This window comes from Clupea harengus, chromosome 7, assembly GCF_900700415.2.
Source record: "Clupea harengus chromosome 7, Ch_v2.0.2, whole genome shotgun sequence".
Taxonomy (NCBI): domain Eukaryota; kingdom Metazoa; phylum Chordata; class Actinopteri; order Clupeiformes; family Clupeidae; genus Clupea; species Clupea harengus.
Window position 1 is genome coordinate 8,302,510 of NC_045158.1, and position 6,615 is coordinate 8,309,124.

The window sequence follows — 6,615 nt, forward strand, 5'->3', positions numbered from 1 at the left end:
CTTTCTCTCTGTCTCTCTCTTTCACTCTCTGCCTTGCTCTCAAATGCATGGTTTGGGAAGAAGCCAGAGAAGAAGACAGAGAGAGAGAAGAGAGAAATTGTGTTGTGCTCCTTTCTTTCTGCTTGTCTTTGTCTGCATTTAGATCATTTTTATCATTTGTGAGCAAATTTGTCATCACTGTACCTTGTTGAGCAAGTGCTCTTATGACTTCACCTCACAGGCACGATTTATTTGTACGACTCCCAGGTATGCTTCCTCTGCAAATGAAAAAAAAGAGAGAGAGAGATTTGACCGGGAGAGCAATCAGTACAACATTCTTCCCGGCACGCTAAAAGAGCTCCCCACCCCTGCGCGGACGCGTCCATGTGCTAGCCCTGTGTAAATATGTCCTGCCGCGCGCTAACGGCAACCCGGGGTGGGCGGCCTGAAGAGGAACCGCCTCGGGAAGGCCCTCCTGGGACGCGGCATGCCAATTTCTCCAGTCATAACACAAACACTGGCACTTATTTGGTGTCGGGCACAGTGGTGGTCTGAAGACAGCAGTATTTCAAGCTCCTCGGACAACCTAATGATGCGGACAGGAGGAATATTTCATGTTCCAGGAGAGAGCCTTGATGTTGACTCAGAATCGGAATTGGAGGTTCGTAGACGAGTGAGAGAGAGAGAGAGAGAGAGAGAGACGTCGAGGGAGAAAGAGGGGAGCATTTAGCGGAGAGGTACGTAAGGGCTTAAGGGGCTCCTTGCCCGCCGACCAGCTTTCCCCTGCCTCGATTTTTTTTTTTTTACTCCGATGTGCGATCCATGAATTCTCTCATTCATGAATAATGGAGGCAGCGCTGCCAGAAGAAGTGCACACATGAGTGCCCTGGCGTGGAATATAGCTGTGTTCACAAGGAGCATATTCACATTGGTGGAAAAAAAGAGACCCTCAGGGCCCCAAATTAAGATACAGCACATGGAAAGTTTTATTTTTTTCTCTCACACACTGTGGAAATGTTGTAGTTTTACTGAAGTTCCCACCGCTGTAGCCAAATCACTTATTTCACGACTATCATTCCACATCAGATGTTTCATTCATCAAATTTGTCCAGTTTCTTTTAAGAAACAGCTACTCTCAGATTTGAGTTTTCGATGTAGGAATATGCTCCAGGAGGCTACCATTGGAGTGGGACATTTAGTGATGGAAATCATGTGAAACATGTTGCGGTGAGGCGGGCCTCATTGCCTGAGGGCAGCCGTGAGCAGGGGCGTCTCTCTAACCCTCCTCTCCACCCCCACCTCCAGCTCTTCCACCAGCTTGACATTCAGTGTCCTCCCAAAGCCTTCACAGAGAGGTGTGAAGATACATTGGTCCACTTATCATTCAGTGACGTTCTCTGCACTCCCTCCCACCAACCCCACCCCAAGCAGAAGGCTATTATTAACTGCAATTATGATTATTATCGTAATGTGTTATCCTGCAGGAGGCAGCCCTCAGGCCTTGTCAATCAAAACAGGGGTTCTGATGCTGAGCCAGATCGACTGCAGACCCCGGCTCACAGCTGTGGCTTGTCTCTCCCTGTATCCCTGCGAGGGCTGCTCGGAGGCTGTGAAACGTGTGTGTGTGTGTGGGGTGTGTTATTTTGAACTTTATTTATTTAACAGTGCTCTGCAAGCTACTCCAGAGGCTGGGGCTGTTGATGCTGTGCGGTCGTGTACAAACTGGAAGTCACCGCTGTAATCTCAGTGGTGGGGACAGTTGGTGCAATAGGCACCAGACGGCGGGCAATCTGGCTTGAGCCTTTCAGGGGCATCCAGTCAACAAGGCAGTTAATTTACATGTTGTTGGCTCTGTAAGAAGCATCTTTGTTCCACTATTGAACATAAAGGGTTTGAAACAAAGTATACAGGATTTTGTGTTACATCAATTACCATTTTCATTAGTCACTACTCGTTATCTTAATTTTCATGTTACTTTAAATATAGATGAATAGATTTATTTCCACGTTACATTTATTAAAATCCAATACCAAGAACAAGAATAATTAAATATCTACCATAAGAAGTGTTATTGAAAAATAGACACTTCATTTATGATTTGGGGGTTTAATGATGCTGTAGGGGGGGAAAGCAGCAATGTGGTTGATACAGCAATCAGTCGTTATTTCAGTAAAGAGCAGTAACGAAGCACGTGGAATATACTCCTGATTCAGCAGTGTAGGTTTGTACAACAGGCATCTCCAACTCTATCCATATATACTGTTTAAGGTCCCTTCTGGGCTCCTAATGTAATTAACAGGTCCGGCAACCTTTTGTTGTTCTGTATGATAATTAAGTTTCTCTGACCTTTTGCCTGAGATGGTTTTCAACGGCCTACCACCAATCCCATTCTACAATTGGTGGCTGTCACTCATCCCTCAGTTTGCTTCCTGACCCAAGGTGTCTGAGTGATGCCAGGATGTGGACCTTCCCTGTGTTACCATGATCAGATTACCATTTGGAAGATTATGGTGACAACATGTTTGGTAGTCACAGCAGCTGCTTTGTCATGTTGGCCATGTGCTCAGGCAGGATATACTCTAATTCCTTAAAATACTTTAAAACAAACTTGCTCTGCACACCGACAGCATGTAAAATCCGCTGTTGCCTGGTTTATAATGTGATGAACTACGCTCTTAATTTTAATTCTGCACGCATCCCATACTTCAGGGCGGGTTATAATTAAAAAGTGACTAGACAGCAGTGGCAATTCAGAGTGATATAATTGAGCAGCTTCAGGCTCCGTTTTTATCAGTGAAGCCTGGCAATCATTTAAAAGCCGGAATGATTTCCTCTTACACCACGCACACAAGCAGGAAAACAAAGTTATGTAAACTGTTGTTATGCAACACTGGGGAGAGTTTGTGTAGTGGGGGAGGGGTGGGGGCAACAGCAACAGCAACACACAGGAAAAGATATTCTGTTCAGCCTCATCAGTTAGATCAAGATTGCAATTACGGTTGCTTTTATGTTGCAAATTTCCATTGCACCATCGCTAGCAGTCTGGTTTAGCCAAGCGGGACAGCATGAGACATAAGATCCCGCCGTAAAGGTTTAGACAGCCTAAGATGAGACGGTAGCTCTGGGGAGAGCAGGAGGCTGGAGTAAAGGCCGCTGAGCTGTGCTGAGTGTGAGGGCCGGGAGCTCGCTTCCTCGCATCTGTGTGGTGCAGCCAAATTGGCCCGGTGCAGTGCCTTTGTTTTTTCCTAACAAGCTCTTGGCCTGGCCTCTGTGACCGAGCCCCTGGCCCCCCAACTCTCTCTCTCTTTCTCTCTCTCTCTCTCTCTCTCTCCGCTGACTGACAGCTCTTCCTCTCCCTGGCTCCACTGGTCAAGGGGTCCCTGCCATCTGTGAGAGTCCAGTGAGAGTGGAGGTTCAGAGGGAGACAGACAAGAGGGAAGCAGAGGTCAGGACGCCCCAGTGACTCCATCCAGGGGAAAGTCTGTCTCTCCATTAGGCGTGATTGCTGGACAACTCGATAGGGCTACAGAGCACAGGGGAGGCTAAGACCCAGGCAGTGGTCTAGAAGTTAAAGAGGCTTAAAGTTCTTCTGGCCTTCATTGTGTGTATTGTTCATGGCTGACATTGTTTGATTGAAGTAAAGTTACAGTTTATGTATAAGTGTAATGTAGGCTATTAAGTTTAGAGCTTATGTATACAGTTTATTTCAATATACTCTAAACTGTGTAATTTAGAAAATGTATAGTTAATTTCCAGTTTGATAGAATTTTGTGAAAAAATACCTGAATGATAATACAAGAGAGATGTGTTCCCCAGATGTATTCATGATATGAAAGGCTAAACCATTTAAACACACTTTTAAACACACACTCTCACACACAGACACATGTTTTTTCACATACACACACATGCAGTACCAATTAAAAGTTTGGACACACCTTCTCATTCAATGGTTTTTCTTTATTTTTAAAGAAGACATCATAACTATGAAAGAACACATATGGACTTATGTAGTAAACAAAAAAAGTGTTAAACAAACCAGAATATGTTTTGTATTTTACATTCTTCAAAGTAGCCACCTTTTGCTTTGAAGACAGCTTTGCACACTCTTGGCATTCTCTGAATTAGCCTCATGAGGTAATTAGTCATGGTAGTAGTTTCCAACAGTGTTGAAGGAGTTCCCAGAGGTGCAGAGCACTTGTTGGCTGCTTTTGCTTCACTCTGCAGTCCAACTCATCTCATACCATCTCAATTGGATTTAGTTTGGGTGATTGTGGAGGCCAGTTCATCTGACGCAGCACTCCATCACTCTCAAAATAGTCTGGTCAAATAGTCATTACATTCATGGAGGTGTGTTTGGGGTCTAAACAAATGATGGTCCCACTAAGCGCAAACCAGATGGGATGGCATGTCGGCCTGCAGAATGCCGTGGTAGCCATGCTGGTTAAGTGTGCCTTGTATTTTGAATAAATCACCAACAGTGTCACCAGTAAAGCACCCCCACACTATCACACCTTCTCCTCTATGCTTCACGGTGGGAACCACACACGCAGACCCCCATCCGCTCACCTTCTCTGCGTCTCACAAAGACGCGGCCATTGGAACCAAAAATCTCAAATTTGGACTCATTAAACATGTGGGATGTGGGATTTCCACTGGTCTAATGTCCATTCCTTGTATTTCTTGGCCCAAGCAATTCTCTTCTTGTTGCTGTTCTTCCTCAGTAGTGCCTTCTTTGCAGCATTTCGACCATGAAGGCCTGATTCACGCGGTCTCCTCTGCACAGTTGAGATGTGTCTACTATTTGAACTCTGTGAAGCATTTATGTGGGCTCTAATCTGAGGTGCTGTTAATTGGCAGTTTCGGAGGTTGGTAACTGTAATGAACGTATCCTCTGCAGCAGAGGTAACTCTTGGTCTTCCTTTCCTGGGGCGGCTCTCATGAGAGCCTGTTTCATCATAGCATTTGATGGTTTTCACGGCTGCACTTGAGGATACGTTCAAAGTTCTTGAAATTTTCCAGATTGACTGACCTTCATGTCATTTCTCTTTACTTAGTTGAGTGGTTCTTGCCATAATATGGATTAGTACAGTAGTAGTAATAGGGCTATTCACTGTATATCAACCTTACATCTGCACAACACAGCTGATGGTCCCAAACACATTAAGAAGGCAATACATTCCATTAATTAACTCTTGACAAGGCACACCTGGTAATTGAAAACCATTCCAGGTGACTACCTCATGAATCTGATTGAGAGAATGCCAAGAGTGTGCAAAGCTGTCATCAAAGCTACTTTAAAAAATCTTAAATATAAACCATATTCTGGTCTGTTTACTACATAATTCCATATGTGTTTTTTCATAGTTTTGATGTTTTACAATGTAGAAAATAATACAAACACAACACACTTACGTACACAACATACACACACACAACTCACACAAAAGCACACCTGTTACGCCTGTTAATGCGGTGCTTAAGCAGTCCTCTCTGGCTGCATTGAAAGTCCCCCTCAATCGGAGCACATCTGTCATTAAAAAGTGCTCCCTCCAAATCCTCCCTCATCCCCTTAATTATTCATGTTAAAATGCATGGCCATGCAATCAGTTTCACTGTGCAGTTTATCAAGCAGCTTCCTTGGGTTTTCAGGCTGATTATGGAGCATTGGCAAGCCAAGTACTTTAAATTATTTAAATCTCTGTTAAGCCTCTGTACATATATGCATGTGACAAATGGTGTCTTTCTGTGTTCATCACACAACTCTCAAACCTCTCCAGTCATCCCGGGGGGGAAAAAAAACCTCCACACCAATGGAGGAGGGTAGGGCAGAGATGGTATCACCTGTTTGCATTATGTTCCTTTTTATTGGATGCGCAGATCATGAGCTAACAAAATCACAACGACAATTGGTCTATTAACAGATCACTCACAATTCTGTCTACTCCTCTTCTCTTGAAGAATAATTCTTGATTAAATAAAGGGCTTTAAAAAAAACAAATAGTTAATAGACACCAATTGTCTCCTGTAAAAAGGACAGAATTGGAGGCTCATCTGAGATAGCAGAGCACATGCTGAAAGTTTATTGACTATTCCTTGGGTCTTGGCCAATTTCAAAATAAGGACCTCTTTCCCTCAACCAGGCAGCTTCTCCTCAAGAGTCTCCCTGGCTTGAAGCAGCTCCAGGGGGAAAGCAGTGCTCTCTGATAGATCGTACTCCTCTGGATCATCCTCCTCGCTATACAATCAATATCCTCCCAACACAAGTAAATGAAAACTCAAGCTGTGTAAATAGATGAATAAGTAAAGTGAGGCACATTACTTTGGACATTAAGCCAGATTGCGTGAGGAGGCACAATGAGTTGTATTTAGATAAATACATTTTTAAAATGACATCATGGGCTTGCTAGGTCCCAGAGGGTTTACTCATTCAATTTGGATGCTTGAAATTGTTCAGTCAAGAGGAAACAATGGCGATCAGAGAAAATTTGTCAGTGATCTGGCACAAATGGCTTTAAAATGAAACAAGCGTGTCAATTAGGACAAAGCTCACTGAGATAAGAGGCCAGTATCTTCCGTCATGAGAGTCATTCCAGGAAACTCAGACTCAGTTGTAAATATTTGCCACGCGTGTGA